The following is a 20,837-nucleotide window of genomic DNA, read 5'->3' as shown; positions in this document are numbered from 1 at the left end:
GCCAGTGCCAGATGGTTCAGATGGAATGAAATGAACCAGGCTATTTCAAATGACCCTGTCGTCCAGTCCCAATTTATGTCAGTTCCTTAGCTCTGTAGCGGTCTGTAGTGTACTTTTAATCCAGCATTTTCTTAACAAAAGCAAATTTCAAAAGAATATTGAGATCCAAAACCAGTCACGTGTAGGTCACTGGTTTGAATGTAGCCCAGATAAGCAGTGACTCTCAATAATAGCTATTTTATTATCGTTCAACGAGACCTATGTGAAATAAGTTGCTAGTCTCAGTCCAGTTCCCAGTGGACTAGTGTCTAATCACAAAACCCACTACTGAACTGGCATTCAGCAAAGGCATGGAAGATTGAATAGAGATGGGCACATAACTAGTTTAATGTCTCACCCTAGAGGTTGTCCCTATTTCAGGGCTGAGGGGAATGGATGGGGCAAAGTGGGTGACTTGCTTGGCAGCTATCAGTGGTCTTTTGCTACTAAACTGGAGACTTCACTCTCTGGTGCTTTCAATCCTGCGCCTTTGTTTAGCACTAATCTGACTGTAAAAAATAACACAATGACCACAATCAAATGCTCAATGAACTAATTCTTAGGATGGAATCCTGGCCCCATTGAAGTCAATGGCAAAATTACTTCATGGGGTCAGGATCTCACTCGTAATTTTTAGTTTGATTGGCTTTTCATTTCTTGGATTGCTTGAAATGTCCTTATTTAATTTACTATAGATGGAGCTCTCAGCACTAACTACATTAAGTGGCTCAGTAAACATGGCATCTGATTTCTACCCTTGATGGTGACCCTGAGAGAACTCACCTGACCATAGAAGAGAGGCTCAAATCACCTCCCTGTCATAGTGTCTTATGATAATGAACATTAATTAATTAGCCATAGGGCTCAGTCGGAACAACAGCTGGGAGGGGAGTGGGAGAGAATGTACAGATATCTTTGATCCTGTTCTTATATTGTGAAATGCACTATGAGGGACAAACTTTGTGAGGTGGCACGGCCCGTCAGACCCAGAGCTTCTGGTTCTATCTGTTAATCTAAGCTGTGGGGTGCCCAGATGCCACAGGTAGGGGTGCTATACAAGAACCTTGATAGAATCTAGGCATTTATACTGTGCTCATCACCATAGTACCTGAATCTGATAGCTGGACGCAGCAACTTCCCACCAGTAGTTGTAGCTCAAAGGAATAGACTACAAGCTTCTTTTGCCTCCTAATCATAAACACTAAATAGACTTTGCTTGGTGGCCCTGGTGGTTAGTACTTTGCAGGGCATTTCACAAGACCACAGTTTAATTGCTGGTCAGGTTGGCAGAGCCTAGAGACAATACTTGACCCTGGGCAAAGCTTAGTAACTTGTGGCTCTGTAGCAGCTCTCGCCATTAAAGCAGGGGTGTTGCTAGGCTCTTGAGACAGTGGCATCTAGACTGCGAGACCTCAGCTGGCATAACCTCGGAGCTATGCAGCTGTGGTTCAATTCTCTGACACCAATAGCCTGCCCACAAGCAGAAGGCCCCAGCCTGGCTCTCACTAGCCTAGTTACACTTTGCAGAGTGACAGGTGGCTCTGAGAGTAGGGGAGAGATGGAAGGGGAATCCTGAGGGCTCCAACAGGAATGCAAAGGTCCCAGAAACATGTGGTTACCGTCTCATCCAGTTGTGTATAATCCTGGGATAATTTCTGTGACTGGATTGTGGTTCATTACTGCACAATGATCTACATGCTTCTGGCACAGAGTTTTCTAATAAAGCTTGAGGGCTGCATTTCTGAACCACCAGAAAGTGAGTAACACCAAGTCAAACCAGCACTTAGCTCTGTCGGAGTGGAATATTTTCCCTTGACACTGAGAGCCTCTCATTGTAATCTTAGTTGTCATCATCATTATATCGTTTGTGTTTTCACATCTGGTCTCGGCAATAATGAATTTAAAAAATTATACAAAATCTCAGTATGTCAGTAGGTCCTAATCATCATTGTTTAGTCTTTCAATAACTGAAAGTATTTAAATGAGATGAAATCAAAAGATTCCCAAGACAACAGGCAGCTCTTAGAGGAAGTGAAGAATAAGAACTGAGAACAAAGAGTGCTAGAGTGACCAAAGTAAGCTGCAGATTTATAGCTCAACTGGTAGCACTTTTTGATGTCTTACACCAGTCCTTGGCTGAGCAGTCAGTGCTGACAAGGCAGTGCAGAACAGGTCATTGCTAGAGATGGCCTTCTTCAAACTGAGAGCTTAAAACAAGGTCCTTTCTGCCTCTTTGTAGTAGCTGTTGAAGTTCCCATGGTACTGCTTGTGAAGTCAGGGATAAACTCTGTGTCCCAAACATCATTCTCTGTCTCAGTTAAACAGATTCTAATGACAGCTGCAGCATGACAACTATCTAGCTCACTGCCCTGTATAGTGCTTTGGGATACCCAGGCTATACAGGGCATGGTGTGATGCTGACTATTCTGTTAAAAAGAGAGGGGCAACTACATCCTCTATTTAGTGTTGACAGCATGCTCAGTGCGCTATGTAAAGGAAAATATAATTCCTTCTCTGAAGAACTTACCGCCTAAATGAAAAGGCAACATAAGATGCACTGGGAGACCCAGAGGATGATGCTAACTTCCTTCAAACCTTTCCACCATGCCTGCCACATTAGTCATTCCACAATTTTCATATTAAAAAAATAGAGACTATACATAATTAGTTAAGGCACTGATTTTTGGAAGTGCTGGGCACTTCAAACTCAAGCTGAAGTCAATAGGAGCTGGGGGCGAGGAACTCTGAAAATCAGGCTTTGATGGCACATAACTTATTTATGTAGATCAGAACTGAAGCCACGTTGTGCTGGGCACTCTAAAAACATAGAGGCAGACATAATGCCTGTCCCAAAGAGCTTGCAAACTAAGAAGTACTTCAATCTGACTTGGGGGCCAGAAAGCCAGCTGGTTAAATGTGGGTGATACGACAACGGGGTATTTTGAAATAACCTGAAGGATGTCACACCCTTTTTGGCTCCCTGTGGATATGTTGCCATGTGCTTGTGTGGTTCTGTTTTTCTTTTGTAGCAGTTGGCACTTTCTGTCTTTCCTGAATGGTTGTGGAACAAAAGGAAAACATCACCCTGCCAGATGGAGGCCCAACTGGGAGGAGATAATTCTCCTCATCCCACTCTTTGTGAAATCCAGGGCTGTTGAGAGGGGATCTAGCTGGGAGGTTTCTTCAAGTTCATTCTGTTGTGGGAGCAGGTTAATTCAGATGCTGAGAGGTGCTCTCAGCTAGTCAGGGCATGGCTATCAGCTCTTCAGGACAACATTTCTTAGGTAAGGGCTTAAGTTTTAGTGGTTGTTACAGCTTTTGACAGAATCCCAATTGCTGGCTTGAGGAGGCTCAGAAGGGGTGGCATTTGCATTAAAGAGTGAAAGTTGAAATAAGATTTGTCATTAATCAGCTTGTCAGTTTCTTAAGGACTGAAAGTCTACCCTTGGGGAGGTGATGACCATCAGGATCTGGACATTCCAGCCTCTCTTTGACAGCCTATTGTGACACAACTCTAATGAACTGAAAAATAAACCAGCTGCCGATATTCACTAGATGCTGCCGAACTAGGAGGATACAAGATGAGCACTTCTTTGTCGTAATGAGATCCGGGGAGAGGTGGTGTTTTTCCCATAGAAAATTAGAGCGAATGGGTCGGGGGTACTGGTTCAGCACGCATTGCATTTTGCTTGTGGGATTTTTTTGTTTGTTTGCTTGTTTGTTGTTTTGCATATATAAATAGTTCTAACTATATATGTAAATAGCTGGAAGTGACAGCTGGGATCAAACTGGATTCATCTACATGCTGTTCTTTGTGCCTAGTGAAGTGCAATTGAGTTCAGTTTCATCCTAGTTGCTAGCGATTGGCTATTTGTGTTCCACACTATTCAATCCATGGTTTTTCTATAGCGCCTGTGGCCATAGTATCTAAATATTGGCTTCAGCAGGAGCTGAGGGTTATCACCACCTCTGGAAATCAGGTCTTTTTTGTTTAGGTGCCCAGATCTAGATTTAGGCACCAAGTTTGGAAATTCTGACCCAGGTATGTGTGGCTAGTGGCATTAGAGGGATGGTCTGTTCCTGGAAAAGCCTGTTTTCTCAACCGAGGGGTCATGGCATTATGTCAGGGTGGCAACCTCCCTGCCCTTCCCATATTGTTAAACAGGAGGGGGGTTCTGGTTAGATTCCCAGCTAGATATGAGAGGGACCAGTATGGAACAGGTTGAGAACCTCCTTTGAAGTGTGTCTCACTGAGAGCTTCATAGGGAGACAGCCATGCTATGAAGTCATTTAGACAGATATTTAATGCCAAATTTATAGCATGGTTCTAGCATGCTTTCCCTGACTGTTGCAGACAAGGATTTTTTTCCTCTGCGAGAGCCCGGGTACATGGTCCAGAACAGTGGTGCTCTGGGATATCCCCAAGCTTTCTCCAACGTGAGCTTAGCTATATACACATCTCTCAGCCTGCCACGGTTCCAGTGTGGGACACAATGTGTGTGACCAAGACCTAAAGGTAGGGACACCAGAAATGATTCATGCAAGAAGTTTGAAATGCCGTGTCACTCCTTCCTGCACGGTAGGTAATATTTTTCGATAGTCTCTGTTTCATCCTTTCTGATGTAAATAATTTTCCATAACAAAACGGACTTGGACTCTAGGGAAACGTAAAGGAATGGCATCCCTTGGATCTGAGAGAGAGGCAGTTGTAATGCAATCCTCATTTAAAAAGTAAATAAATAAAAAGCTCACAACCCCTAAGTTAGGGAAGCCAGGCTAGAATCAGCCCAGTTTTAACCCCAGGAGTTAAAAGAGTAGTCAGCAGTGTGGCATGACCACTGACGTTCACTTTAGACTGATTAAGCTTGTTGAAAGAAAGGATTAAACAGCGAGGGCCTGATTCTTGTTTACACCAAGGCCGCTTCACACTGCGAATCAGGCCCAAGTGTTACCTAATGTCTTTAGTTCCTAAGAAGGTCCGTTAACACATGACCTTTGCCACAGTGGTATGTGTGTATGCTGTGATTACCTCCCAAAGGGGTGGAGGATGCAAAGGCATGTGGGTGTTAGGGTGACCAGATGTCCCGATTTTATAGGGACAGTCCCCATATTTGGGGCTTTGTCTTATATAGCTGCCTACTACCCCTCACCCTCTGCCCCAATTTTTCACCCTGGTTGTGTGGTCACCCTAGTGGGTGTGCACATTGGAGCAGTTGGAGCGGGAGCAGTAATTCAGTGGGCAAGCTGCTGTGCTCAATGGAGACTGAGGGGGTTAGCGCCGGGTCTCGCTCTAACTGATTCTCAGGCTCTCCAAACAGCTGTGGAAGGCCTTGCTCCGTTCTGTTCTCATGCGCTGGGAAGCAGCAATGTTTATGCGATGAAAGGGAACAGAAGATGGCTTTTCTTGACTGCTCCCTTTACGCGTACACACACTGGCCCTACGCCAGCCATGATGGAAATTCTCTCCTCATGAGCAGAGAGAGATGGGCGGGAGGATGGGGGAGCAGGGAAAGAGCGGCCCACAAGCAGAGGAACCAGAGGAAGTGAAAATAAAACCTCAAACCCAAGCACAGATCAGACGGTAACAGCTGCGCCAGAGTTCATTAGTGGGTCTTTTCTCAGGTCAGTGGCTTCAGATACCCCTTCAACAATAACTCACTTTCAGCAGTAGGTAAGTTCAGTGTGGGATGCTGGCCCTTTAAAAATATGGGATGGAAAACCAAAGTAAAAGCCAAAATGAGACGAACAGGGATTGTAAATTAAGCTGTTGGAGGCCTTGTCTGCATTGGCTACAGTGGGCCCCATACACTGGCATAGGTGTAGCACTGCTGGTGGTAGCAGTGCTGGAAGATGTAGTGTAGACAAGTGTCAGACATTTTTGCCATGGTCTGCACTATAACTTCACGGTCGCTAACACTGGTGGAGCTGCAACTGGGCGTGAATTAACGATCTATTGTTTACCAAAGTAGATACAGCCAGTAAAAACAGAGAGTTAGAAATCTGACTTGGGAGAGATAGGGAGAGGGTTCCTCTCTCCACCAGTCAGAAATACACCCCCAGCCATGGCCTCCCGTCACAACCATCCTGCTATGCTATCTCCCGCTCTTCAGGTTCTCAACCAGCAACCTGACCGTGACTCACCAGCTGACAGTGCAATCTGTCCCCCTCCTGCCTCATGGGGTGCCCCATTCTCCCTGCCAGGCTCCCCCAGCAACTTCAGTGATGCCAGCTGGATCCCTCAGCTGGTGCTGCGTTGGCAGCTCTCTGGCTGGGGCTGCAGCAGGAGTGGCGCTGGTAGCTATGCAGCCCAGTTCCCTAAAAGGAACACCGCTCGTTAGGGGGAAATAGAACTGTTAGGCCAAAAATTAGGAACATGGGACCAAACAATGACACCTACATAGAAGTGGCCTGGTTTTCAGAAGTGCTGAGCGAGCGCCCATGAATCCCCAGGAAGTCAACGGGAACTTTGGGCGTTCAGCGCTTGAGAATCAGGCCACACTCATCTAGGACCATTAATACAGATTTCAGAGCCTATCGTTAGGCACCCAGGTTTGAAAAGTTTGCCCTTGTTTTGATGATCTAGTGCCTGGCTCATCATCATGGCTTCTCTTCATGAGAGAAGGCTGGTGTTTCCCTTCCCACAATCACAATGTACGCTTCATGGGGGCTGCTTCACTGCAGTTGCCTTTGTTATAGTACCTGCAGTGGAGCTGATGCATTGTGAGGGAGGGACTAGTCCCACCTGCAGTGACTACTGCAGCACCACAACTCTCTTTTGAATCAGCCACAGTGGGTGTGAGTGCAGAAGGGATGGCTTGGTGCAAAGCAGAGACATTAGCGCTGTACCTAGACTTCGTGGGGTCACAAGCGCAGAGCCTGCCAGTTGACTGAGCCCTTCATCATTACAAGGAGGTGAAATCAGTATTGTTCAGGGGTTTGGTGTGACAGCTTAAAAAGCAAGATCCTGGTCTGCTCTGCATGGATTTGAGATTTGCAGTGAGATCTAGGGTTTGACTAGAATGATGTAATACATTGGTAGGGCAGAAGGTGCCACTAGATTTATCTTTCTCCTTGGTACACAGGCCATACTAATGTGATGTTAAATGTGATTCTACACATTTAAGGACTGTCATAGTTAAAACTGTGTCCTCTGGTTGTGGTTCTTGCCTGCTCTTAATACTTAATATTGTGTTGTTAGTTAACACCTGTTATAATCCAGTGTTATTTCCCAGTGTAGACAAGCCTTTCATAAGACTAGGATTTTGCCCTTGGGCATTTAGCGAAACTGTCCTGCTCCCTACACTTCCACAACACTACCGGACAGTTTCTCTGAGCCTGATGGCGATATTTCTGCACTCCTGTGTGGATGTGGTATAGATACCATCACTCCAGAGTGCAGGTTGCGTTTGTTTAGCTTTCAGTTATCAGCCTGAGGTTTGACACCTCCACTCAGGTGTGTACTGTCTGCAGGACCAGAAGAGTACAGTGTTCTGAAAGAATGGGGCTGCCATTGCAGCATCTCCACGGTAGAATTTCCAAACTCTGCAAAGGAGTTTGCGATAAAGCTTCCATCTGTTTCCCATCCCAGGCGAGCCATCTTTGCCGGACCAGGGTCAGGGCTCCACACAGGAATTTCCAGTCAGTGCTCAGCATGGACCTGATGCAGTTCCCACTGAAATTAATGGAAGACTTTTTATTGGCTTCAGAGAGGACCTGGACTGGGCATTGTGGCCTCAATTCTGCAAGGCTCATTATTTTTATTATTTGTACTATTGTAGTGCCTAGGAGTCTTGCTCAGGGAATAGGTCCCCATGGTGCTGGGCACTGGACAAACACAGAACAAAAAGAATGTCTCTGCCCCAAAGAGCTTACAATCCAAGTGTGAGACAACAGATGGATACAGACAGATCAATGGAGCAGTACAAGGAAAGGATGACACAGTATTGGTCAGCACGGCAGGCAGTGATCTCAGCACTCCAGCAGCTTAACCACTGTTCAGTTTTTTGTAGTTTCACGGAGCAGGAGAGTTTTAAGGAGGATCGATTGGTTTTGTGGCTGTTTATAGGGAACTTCTCCCAAGCATGAGGGGCAGCACTGGAGAAAGCACAAACATGCTTGATGGAAAATGTAACAAATGGATGGTGGAAGCTGGCATTGTGGGCCGATCTGAGGTGGGAGTTGACTTTTTGATACTGCATAAGAGATGACCGGTAGGGTGGGGATAGGTCATGAAGGGCTTTGAAAATGAAGACAAGTAGCTTATGTTACTCATGCATGTTACATATGCAAGTAACCCCAATGATGTGTGCAGTTCAGCACATGCTTAACCTGCCTGCTGGATTGTGGTTTATTAATGTAAATCCTCATCTCCTTATAAATGAATCAATGGAATTTTTATTTGTAATGTTCTTTGTCTTGTTTTGGCTTCTTTAACTGTTTTTTCTTTTTACCCAAATTAGTGAATAGTTTGTATCTGATTTATCTAAAAGAGCTTTTCAAGAAAATAGTGTTTAAGGCAGATGTAGAAATAACACTTCACAAGGTTTTTCTTTCTTTCTTTCTTTCTTTCTTTCTTTCTTTCTTTCTTTCTTTCTTTCTTTCTTTCTTTTTCTTTCTTTCTTTCTTTCTTTCTTTCTCATTAAATGTAAATTTTATTTTAAAGAACATTATTAGAAGGTTGTAGGTTTTATTATTTAAAAATCTGAAATGAGTTTAAGGTTAAAAGTGAACATCTGGAAGTCAGGCAACTAAAATGTTGTGTCAATATTTAAATAGAAATTCAGAAATCAAATTTAAGCCAGGACCAAAATGTTCACTCATGGGTGACTATCGGCAAGACACATCTCACTTCACTCTCCCCAAATGTCAGGATTGTATGTTCTAGTTGTAAAAATGTAAGCAAAAGATTGTGTTATAATTCACATGTATAGGGAAGAGTCAAATCCTTTCATGTCATAACTAGGCTCTGATTCAGCAAAGCGCTTAAGCATGGGCTTAACTTTAAGTTTGAGTTGGAAGCAATGGGACTACTCAGGTATTTAAAATTAAGCACATGCTTAAGTACTTTGCTGAACTGGGACTCAAATGGTGGTCTAGCTAGAGTTCGTTGGAGGAACTTCGATGGAGCAATATTTCCTTGGAATATATGGTTCTGTCAAAATCAAAACGCTTTGGAAGATCAGGTCAATGTTGCTGGAATTTAATGTAGAGGAAAGAAAATGCGGGGGGGGGGGGGGGGAGAGTGCAGACAATGTCAAAACATCTTATTCCAGCTTTACAAAAAAAAAAAAACTAATATAATACCTCCCATGAAAAAGTCAAAATCAAATCAAAACATCAAAACATTTTGAATGACCTAAAAATGTTATTTTTTAAATTTTCCTTCACATTGAATTTCGATGTTTTGCTCTGATTCGGAATGAAGCTAAATTTTAAAATCTCAAAATACTTTACAAAGTAGAATTCCCATTCTCTGCCCAGTTCTAGTGCTAGCCTGCAACAGTGAGGGGTTCAAGACAAGGCTGGTGTTGGATCCTTAATTGAGGATTTCCAGATTCTGGCATTTAGATTTGAGCTGCAGTGTTCTGCTTTCCTGACTGTTAAATGTTTGACAACTTTAAAATACCAGCAGTGTTCTAATCACTTTGTGTTAAATTAATAGATATTTGCAAGCATAACTAAGGTGTGTGGGCTTGGGGCTTTTCTTGGTTTTGTCTGGGACTATAGCCAATGAAGTACTTTGGGGAGTAGAATATTCAGATCTATGGCACTGATTCAGCAAAACACTTCAGCTCATGTTTAACTTTAAGTATGTACTTAAGTCTATTCCTATTTAGCAAAGCACTTAGGTCACTAATTCAGGAAAGCACATAATCAGGTACTGAACTTTAAACACAGGCTTAAGTCCTATTGAGGCCAATGGGAATTAAGCATGTGCTTAAAGTTAAGCACCTGCTTAAGTTCATTCCTGAATAAGGATGGACTTAAGCATGTGCTCAAGTCCTTTGTTGAATCCACGCATGTGTGCATTTCCACACTAGAGACAGGCAGGAATGTTGCCCTCCTCTTAATATCCTGTGAGATTCTTTGCCAAGGTCATGCTGACGAGCCACGTTACCACAAGCAGTTCAGGCGAGATGTGCTAATAGTGCTGGTATTTTGCTAGCACTGTGCATGACCTGCACATGTGAATGATTAAATCAACCCATCAGAGTGTCCTACTGAGAGAAAAAAACACTGAGCTTGCTTTGGGGAAGGGGTGGATAACATGCCCCTCTGCATCTTTTGCTGAAAGGTTTCCCACTGCACAGATGTGAAGCTGTTGAGATTCCGTTGCCATAAAGCTGCACAGCACAGCAGAGTGAGGAGAATGCAGAATGCAGGAGGCTTGGTGGGCCATAATGCTGGAGGTTTTATTTTCATGGCAAAAAGTGCCAATTTTTGTGGAGCAACACTGCAAATTTCACAGAGCAATATTAGAACTCATAAACACATATCTTAAAACCCAGTATCAACCAAACAATACTTTATAAGATACTACAGATGCTCCAGCACATACCTTGAGAAGGGAAGAAAAAAATTCCACTCCATTTTTCGATTGTTGAGATTTACTTCGAAAAAGTCTAAAAATCAAAAGATCTGGGGCATGTACCGGGAACTCATTCAAAAGTGCATCACATTTGAAGGGTTAAACATCTAGAAATAGGATTCCTTCTAGGAGTGCAGTGTTGGGTTATTCAGAGCACCGAGTGGCACGTTAGCAAGTGTAAATGCCTCCACCATATTGGGAAGGGCTTCTTTTCACACACACGTTATGTTCTGCTTTTATACTGCAGAGCTCAAAATCTGGCCAAAATAGACCCCATAGGCCTGATCCAAAGCTTACTGAATTCAATGCAAGCCTTTCCATTGATTTCAACAGGCTTTGGATCAGGCCCTAATTGAGAATCTGCTTTTGTCTGCCTTGCCACTTTAGGCTGTGCGTACAGTAACCCATCGTTGAATTCTCAAAGTTACTGAGAAGCGGCCTTGCGGTGATGGATTTTGTTCTAATTTACACTGAGGGGTCATGCACTTTGTAGCGCATAGACCAAGCTTACCGCACGCACCAGGGCTCCATGTTGCTAGGCTCAGCAGAGAGCCGGGGCTTCAGGTGTTCCCTCTTTTTTCCCTTTTGTTTTCCAATTTTACCGCAAATCAGTAGGGTTCTGGTAATTGATGCCAAGAACATTCCCTGAAATGTTGAGATTGATTGGATGCTGTATTCATACGTTATTGTGTTACAGACAGACAGACTGACTGACAAACGGAGAAATGCCTTCAAATTCAGCACAAGGCCTTCACAAGCTTGACCAATAAGAATCCCTCTGCCAAGATGGCTGCAACATTCCAGTCCTGCCAAACACAGAGTAGAAGCATAAAGTCCCACCACCGGGAAACCAAGACTCAGTGGCTGTGTCTGCATTGGAATATTTTCCCTAAGATTTCCCACTGGTGCATTTCTATCAGTGGCAGCAACAGTGGCGCTAGTATAGACATGGTTCTAATTGGTTACTGGCATTGAGTGATCCAAACATCTGGCTCTGAGCAATCCTAGACAATACAGTACTAAAAATACTGGTGGCTACCTCCCACCATTGCTATCACTGTTGGGCTACACAGCGGAAAATTTGAGGTGGAAAGAAAATCTAGTGAGGGGCCACTGACTAGTCTTGTTACGGTCCTTAGATGCCCAAAGATGCCAGGCAGCTGGGAGCTTCTCAAGAAAAAGTGGGATTGGCTTTAATAACCACAAATTTAACCAAAAGGTGCCAGCATTTCAGGAGCTGTTTGGCTTTTTACACTTGTAAATTCTGGGGTGCTTAATACCCAGCTTGTATAAGAGTTACATACGACAGTGGGGAGAGATTACTCTTCTGAGTTTGAACAGTCTGGGGACTTTCTCAGAGACAAAGAACTCATTCCTCATGAGCACCATGGTTTTTCAGCGCAGACAGCACTCACTGAGGAAATAAGAATCCCAGACCTCACGTACATAGAACTGGAGCTATTTATGCACCCTGGTTCCAATCCCTCTGGTAATTCAGCGAGGTTAGGCTTCCATTCAAACTCTTATTTTATTTTGGGCTTTCTGCTCTTTAAGAAGTCAAGTGTGATTTTGAACTATGTTAGACTTTCTTTTTCCCTTAATAAAAGGCATGTAGAAAATAGTCTCCACAAATGGCTGGCACACAGATGTACACCAACCCTATTCTTCTTTCATGTCGGGACTTATAGAATTAATTTAGCATTATATTTTCCCTCTTTCTTTCCCCACTTGTGGACAATCCTTTCTATGGAAGATGATTTTGGTATGATTTATAATGAATTAATTTAATCCAGAATAAAATAAAATGTTGTACTGTGCAACTTTTCTTAAACAACTGTCCCAAAGAGCCAACAAAAATTGGTGATCTATTAGAGGTGGAGGATATTGGCTTGAATATGGACGTGGCCAATAGAGACCAGGGTCAGTTCCTCAGCTGATGTAAAATGACATAGCTCCATTTGACTGCAGTTGAGTTACAACTGTCTAAACAAGTTGAGGATCTGGTCCCAAGATGGTTTGCCATTTGAAAGATATTTCATGACTCATGTGAAATGAACTGGTGGCAACCTGTGATTCTATTTCAAACATTATATTTCCATTGATATGCTGATTTATATTCCCACACAAAGTACTCTGTAAACACAATTTTATAAGTATTTTAACAATACATTTGACATGGAAACTTCTTAATCCTACTGTAAAGTACAATATTATGAGAAACAGCAATGAATATATTGTCAGAGTTAAGGTTGAATTCTTATTTATACTTCTATGCAAGTATATAACTCTTGGATGAAATGTTGTGTGAAAGAAGTGATTTCTCAAGTTTGTGAAGCAGGTTTGCCTGTTACTTTTTTATGTTTTTAACATTCCTTTCAATTAGTAATTGACTTAGCTCCATGTTAGCACAATTTGTTATGGTGAAAATTCTCCCCTCCTTTTTGTTTGGGATTGTAAATGTTAATGCAATTAATGTTAATGTTAATGTAAATGTTAAAGTAAGCTGATGACAGATTTTCATTAAGTAAATACTGTCACATGTGAATGTTTATTACTTATGGAGGAGGTGGCAGGAGGAATGCATATTTAAATGCTAAACATACTTCTTACCAGCCAAGAAGTAGATCAAGTGTAACATTACAAAAGCACTTTTGGGGCCTCCTCTAGTGAAAAGAAGATGACGGGAGAATTTCCTCTTAGGTCTGGTCTACTAATAGTTCCTATATAGACAATATCCTCAAAATCATCTTTATTTGCAGTCACAGATAACATAGGCCTGGTCTACACTAGGCGTTTATGTCGAAGTTAGCGCCGTTAAATCGAATTAACCCTGCACCCGTCCACACTGCGATGCTATTTAGTTCGACATAGAGGTCTCTTTAATTCGACTTCTGTACTCCTCCCCGACGAGGGGAGTAGCGCTAAATTCGACATGGCCATGTCGAATTAGGCTAGGTGTGGATGGAAATCGACGCTAATAGCTCCGGGAGCTATCCCACAGTGCACCACTCTGTTGACGCTCTGGACAGCAGTGCGAGCTCGGATGCTCTGACCAGCCACACAGGAAAAGCCCCGGGAAAATTTGAATTTGAATTCCTTTTCCTGTCTGGCCAGTTTGAATCTCATTTCCTGTCTGGACATCGTGGCGAGCACAGCAGCACTGGCAACGATGCAGAGCTCTCCAGCAGTGATGGCCATGCAGTCTGTGAATAGAAAGAGAGCCCCAGCATGGACTGATCGTGAAGTCTTGGATCTCATCGCTGTGTGGGGCGATGAGTCCGTGCTTTCCGAGCTGCGATCCAAAAGAAGGAATGCAAAGATCTACGAGAAGATCTCTAAAGACATGGCAGAGAGAGGATACAGCCGGGATGCAACGCAGTGCCGCGTGAAAATCAAGGAGCTGAGACAAGGCTACCAGAAGACCAAAGAGGCAAACGGACGCTCCGGATCCCATCCCCAGACATCCCGTTTCTACGAGGCACTGCATTCCATCCTCGGTGCTGCCGCCACCACTACCCCACCAGTGACCGTGGACTCTGAGGATGGGATACTGTCCACGGCCGGTTCCTCAGACATGTTAGGGGACGGGGAAGATGAGGAAGGAGATGAGGAGGGCGAGGCAGTTGGCAGCTCTCACAACGCTGATTTCCCCGACAGCCAGGATCTCTTCATCACCCTTACAGAGATCCCCTACGAAGCGTCCCCAGCCATTACCCCGGACACAGAATCTGGTGAAGGATCAGCCAGTAAGTGTTGTAAACATCTAAACATTTATTTTTAACAAAACAGGAATATTAACAATTAAAAGAATGGGTTGTTCATGATTAGTGTGCCCTAGGCGCTTAACGGTTTAGTAAGGGGCAGTGCAAGTTTTGAAAAGAAATCTAGCAATGTCCGGTTTTCAGTGATTGTCCTGCACAAGCCGCTCTACTGTGTATTCCCTGCTACTGCAGCTACAGTAAAATGCGGTCTATATGTGCGGGGATAGAGCAGTAATCCTCCTGGGACATCTCGATGAAGCTCTCCTGGAGGTAACTTGAAAGCCGTTGCATGAGGTTCTTGGGGAGAGCGGCCTTATTGGGTCCTCCGAAGTACGACACGTTGCCGCGCCACGAGATTATCAGGTACTCGGGGATCATTGCTCTGCACAGCAGGGCGGCATACGGCCCTGGTCTTTGGAGGCTTTCCCGGAGCATTCTCTCTTTGTCGCTCTCGGAGATCCTCATCAGGGTGATGTCGGCCATGGTAACCTGCTTTTAATTAGGTAGGGGAATGTTAGTGTTGGGACTGCTTTCCCGTTCCTTTACAGAACTGTAACCGCTGGTTTGCAGCCACGCGGTGGAGGCGGGAGAGGGGCAGCCGAAAGGGATCGTTCCCGGGGACAGCCGCGAGGGGGTGGGACAGGGGCAGAGTTCCCGCTTGCCGGATTGCTGGCAGCAGGGACTGACATTGATTTAAATGTGAAATGAGGCCAGTGGTAATATAAAAGTTTTAAACTGCCACAAGTGTACGGCTTACCATGTCTGCCTGCAACAGAAATTCCGTTGTGCTGCCTCGCTTCTCAAATGTGCTGTTCAAGACCCCAGGCACAGAATGCGAAGGCCGAGAATTCGACCTTGTGCTGAGTGCGCATGTGAAAGGTGCTGTGCATGGTCTTGTTCACAGAGAAAGACTATGTTCTTTGTTCACAACTACATTTATCTTTCAGAGGAATTCACTCCCTTTTTCCCATTTCCACAGCCCCGTCTGCGACTGTCTCACAACCTAGCCTGGAATCACACTCCCAGAGGCTAGCGCGGATTAGGCGTAGGAAGAAGAGGACACGGGAGGACATGTTCTCTGAGCTTATGGCCTCTTCCCAAGCCCAGGCAGCACAGCAGACCCAGTGGCGGGAGAACTTGACCCGAATGCACCAAGCCAACATGGATCGGGAGGAGAGGTGGCGGCAGGAAGACCAGCAGGCGACTCTAACGCTGCTTGGACTACTGAGGGAGCAAACGGACACACTCCGGCGCCTTGTGGATGTTCTGCAGGAACGGAGGCAGGAGGACAGAGCCCCGCTGCAGTCCATCTCTAACCGCCCTCCCCCGCCACCAAGTCCCATACCCACCTCACCCAAAGTGCAAAGAAGGAGAGGCGGCAGAGTCCCTGCTAACTCTCACTCCACCCCTGCAGAGAGCTCTAGTAGCAGAAGGCTCTCATTTCCCAAAATTTGAAAAGTTCTTTCCTTACCGCCTGACACAAGCCCACGTCCAAGTTTCACCTCCCAATGCCATGTGTAGTTGATAATAAAAAATTCGTTTCTGTTAACTACTGTTTCAATCATGTTCTTTTGGAGGAGGAGGGGAAAGGGGGTTGGAAATTGGACAGGACAGTCTCCTTTGGCAGGGTACATAGTCGGGGGCAGGCACAGCAGCAGGGCACATACACAGTGCAGTGATGCAGTGACTAGTTGCCCCGGTTAGTCTGGGAGGTTGTTTTGATGTAATGTTGGGGGGGGTGGGTTGCTCTGTGACTTTGTGGCGGGGGAGGGCAGTTACAGATCTTAAGCGCCGGTCCTTAGACAGGATCACAGAGCCACACAGCATGGGATCTGTAACCGTCCTCCCCCTGCCACAAAGTCAAATAGACCTCCCATACACACAGTCCCGATCAGGAGGGGTGACAGGCTCCGTTGAAACAAGCATCCCACCGCAGCGGAGCCTGTCAATCCTTGAGTTTAGAAGCTGCATTCGCATCACAACACTAGACCCGCCCCGCACCACAGTCTGCGTCCCAGTTTTAAAAAATTCCCGCTAAAACAGTATTAAAGAAAACGGTGTGCTTTAACAAAGTAGAACTATTTTTATTTCGACACGTGTGTTGGAGGGGGGGTGAAGGGGGTATGTAACTGGATAGGATAGTCAACATTACCTGGGTAAAGAAACGGGGGCAGGTTTAGCTTCTCAGTACACAAACTATAAAATCACAGGTTACCCTGCTCACTCAGGAACTTTGCTTTCAAAGCCTCCCGGATGCACAGCGCTTCCCGCTGGTCTCTTCTAATCGCCCGGCTGTCTGGCTGTGAGTAATCACCAGCCAGGCTATTTTCCTCAACCTCCCACCCCGCCATAAAGGTCTCCCCCTTGCTCTCACAGAGATTGTGGAGCACACAGCAAGCTGCTATAACAATGGGGATATTGGTTTCGCTGAGATCACAGCGAGTCAGTAAGCTTCTCCATCTCCCCTTGAGACGGCCAAAAGCACACTCCACCACCATTCTGCACTTGCTCAGCCGGTAGTTGAAGAGTTCTTTTTCAGTGTCCAGGGCGCCAGTATAGGGCTTCATGAGCCAGGGCATTAGCGGGTAGGCTGGGTCCCCGAGGATGACTATAGGCATCTCCACATCCCCAACAGTTATTTTGTGGTCCGGGAAGTAAATACCTTGTTGCAGCCGTCTAAACAGACCAGAGTTCCTGAAAACACGAGCGTCATGAACCTTGCCCGGCCATCCCACGTAGATGTTGGTAAAACGTCCCCTATGGTCCACCAGTGCTTGCAGCACCATGGAAAAGTATCCCTTTCGGTTAATGTACTGGGTGGCCTGGTGGTCCGGTGCCAGGATAGGGATGTGAGTTCCATCTATGGCCCCACCGCAGTTTGGGAATCCCATCGCTGCGAAGCCATCTATGATCGCCTCCACGTTTCCCAGGGTCACTACCTTTGGCAGCAGTACATCAACGATTGCCTTCGCTACTTGCATCACAACAACCCCCACGGTAGATTTGCCCACCCCAAACTGGTTCGCGACTGACCGGTAGCTGTCTGGCGTTGCAAGCTTCCACAGGGCTATGGCCACTCGCTTCTGTACACTCAGTGCAGCTCGCAACCGGGTGTCACTGCGCTTCAGGGCAGGGGACAGCAACTCACAAAGTTCCAGGAAAGTTCCCTTCCGCATGCGAAAGTTTCGCAGCCACTGGGATTCATCCCAGACCTGCAGCACTATGCGGTCCCACCACTCAGTGCTTGTCTCCCGTGCCCAGAATCGCCGTTCCACGGCATCAACATGACCCATTGCCACTGTGATGTCCTCGGCGCTGGGTCGCCTGCTTTCTGACAGGTCTGTGCTACTCTCAGACTTCAGGACATCACCGCGGTGCCGTAGCCTCCTTGCCTGACTTTTCTGCATCTGCCTCAGGGAAACCTTTATGATAAGCTGCGAGACGTTGAGAGCGGCCACAACTGCAGCGATGGTCGCAGCGGGCTCCATGCTCGGAGTACAGTGGCGTCCGCGCTGTCAATGACTGGAAAAGCGCGCGAACTGTTTTCCCGCCGGCGCTTTCAGGGAGGGAGGGCGGGAGTGATGGACGGATGACGACAGTTTCCCAAAAGCACCCTCGACTCATTTTGTTACCCAGAAGGCATTGCCGGCTACACCCAGAATTCCAATGGGCAGAGGGGACTGCGGGAACTGTGGGATAGCTGACCACAGTGCACCGCTTCGAATGTCGACGCTATCACCGTTAGTGTGGACGCACAAAGTCGAATTACTGTCCTTAGTGTGGACACACACGTTCGACTTTGCAATATCGATTACAAAAATTCGATGCAAGTAAAATCGAACTACTCTCGTAGTGTAGACAAGGCCATAAACTGTTTGGAGACCTTCTTCAGGCAAAAGACCCAGTGATTGATTTACAGAGTTCATTCCCACCCACCACCTTTACACATCGTGGCAGCCAGGGCCGGCTCTGGCTTTTTTGCCGCCCCAAGCGAAAAAAACAAACAAACAAACCCACGGGCGGCAAAAAAACCCGGCAAAGTGAAAAAAAAAAAAAAAACAACCTGCGGCGCAGCCGGAGCCAGGGTGCAGGAGGGGGAGGGGGAAGGAGTGGAGGGAGAGAGAGAAGGGGGCGGCCAGGGCTTCAGCAGGGCACTGCCACGCAGCTCCTACCCCCGCGCCGCCTGCCGGGAGGGCTCCGTGCCGCTCCGATCGGCTGGGAGGGAAGGACGCGGACTGCCCTGCCGAGCTTGCTGCAGCGCGCTCCCGTCCTCCGCGCCGCCGCCCCCAATAGGGCGGCCGGAGCGGAACACCCACACACACACACACACAAAAGCGTCGGTGCCGCCCTAGGATTGGGCGGAATGCCGCCTCCTACAAGCTGCCGCCCCAAGCACCAGCTTGCTTGGCTGGTGCCTGGAGCCGGCCCTGGTGGCAGCAGCTAGAACAGTATCCTGGGGCTCTATGGCTCCTGAGCCCTGCAAGAGAGACATCCTGTGTCCTTGGCTCTTCCAGCCTACAGCTCTTCCGCTTTCTCTCTCCCCACTTGGCACTTCCTTCCTGTGCCTTTGCACCTTCTGAGTCACTGAGGTAATTAGGCTGGGGAGAGTTAAAAGCTATCTTCAATCTACCAATTTAGCAGAGTTCCCATATTCAGGTATACGGGGCCACTGATTGAAGTCATAGTGATCAGAGTGCTGGATCAACTGCTGTTGCCCAGCACTCTGTCACCATGTGCTCATTTCTCTGGGAATTCCTGTCAGCGTGAGGGAACAACTGCTTGAGTGTGGATGCCTGATTGAGCAAGAGGGACATTAAAAACTAAGGGAGCAATGCTAGCTCCATTGAAATTAAGGGAGAAGTGAGGCAATGGTGATTCAGACATCCCAGGAGCAATCAGTGGGTCTGGGAGCTTTGGAGCCCCTACAAGGGGCTTGACTACAGAAGGGTCCTGCTTTGACCCTTTGTCCTGGACCCTGTAAATCCTGGCTACAGTGCTGGTGAAATGCATTCTATGTTAGCTTCACTGGAGCAAATGCCTTCCCCATGCACAGTAAAATATCTTTGGGCCTGATTCAGAGCATACAGGGTAGGACACTGGAATACAAGACTGGATGTCTTTATAAAAAATATACTGTAGCTCATCCACAAGATATGGGCTTGATGCAGGAATTACCGGGTGAAATTCTCTGGCTTGTGTTATGCAAGGGGTCAGACTAGAAGATGGTCATAATGGTCCCTTCTGACCTTAAAATCTATTAATCTATAAATTGTGGGCAAAATGGGTTTGTCAAATGGCTTGGCATAAATAAAAGTAAAGGCAAAAATGTAGGTTAATACTTCACTGTGTACATCTGAAATTCAGCACATCTCCCTGACTGGAGAAGTGATCAATATCTACATACGTGGTAAGTCTCAAGTTTCAAAGTTTTCAGCAATGAGGGACTCAAAGAAACATTCCAATAAAAAAGCAAAAATTTCCAAATGAGTCATTTAAAATGTTTCTGGCTTTTAATCTATTTCACGGAATCACTTAAAAACCTTCACAGAAATTAAATCTGGATCCTCTTACTAAATGATGTGAGTTTGGAAAGGAAATATTTTTCTTTGCTAATAAATCAATGGAATAAGTCTCCACTTTAACACTGTTTTGCAATGCAGCCTTAACTATGGAGTCATGACCAATGGCTCCATAACAGTTTGTACTGCATTTGTGAGATTTGACAAGCAATTTGGAGTCATCTGGAGTATAAATGTCAAGAATACCATTATTTTGTATCTTTTCTTCAGTTTGCTCTCATCTTGGCCGCCTTTCGGCTGCTTGCTTGCCAGTTAATGTGAGAAATTTAGAAACAAATAAACAAACCCTCTTGAACATAGAAACTTTTTCCATTTAAACACACACACACACACACACACACACACACACACACACACACACACCCTCCTCGTAAAAGTCTTTCAAGAAGGGGAGGATGTGTGTTTCAGGTAATTCTGTAGCACTCCAAACCTTGATGAACTTGTGACAGAGTATGTGACTGTACAGAGACACACATTGTAATGTGCATTCAGATTTCAAAGGAATCCGAATCAGCCTGACTAATTTGATGTTTGTTTTACTTAGGGTAAATTTTCAAAAGCACTTAACCTAAGTCCTATTTTCAAAGGTGACTTAGGCACTTACAAGCCTAAGTCACATTGACTGTCAACAAGACTTAGGCTTCTAAGAATCAGATTTTTGAAGGTATTTAGGCACCTAAAGATGTAAATAGGTGCTTCGTGGAATGTTCAAATGCGCCAAGGTGTCTACAGCCCATTGAAATCACTGGGAAATCAATGGGACCTAAGCACTTTTGAAAACCCCATTAGGCGCTTTAAAAATCTGGCTCTAAATCACTTTTGAAAATGGGACTTAAGCTAATAAGTCATTTAGTCGCTTCTGAAAATTTT

General features: G+C 45.7%; 1 protein-coding gene across 7 annotated transcripts in view; it reads left to right on the top strand.

Annotated features, from left to right (window-relative positions):
• DENND2A (DENN domain containing 2A) overlaps nucleotides 1-20,837 on the top strand; it is a 104,365-nt gene that overhangs the window by 16,172 nt on the left and 67,356 nt on the right. The window lies entirely within an intron of this gene.

The sequence above is a fragment of the Chrysemys picta genome, chromosome 1 (genome assembly GCF_011386835.1).
Source record: "Chrysemys picta bellii isolate R12L10 chromosome 1, ASM1138683v2, whole genome shotgun sequence".
NCBI classification, from domain to species: domain Eukaryota; kingdom Metazoa; phylum Chordata; order Testudines; family Emydidae; genus Chrysemys; species Chrysemys picta.
This window is presented reverse-complemented; position numbering and strand designations above follow the sequence as displayed.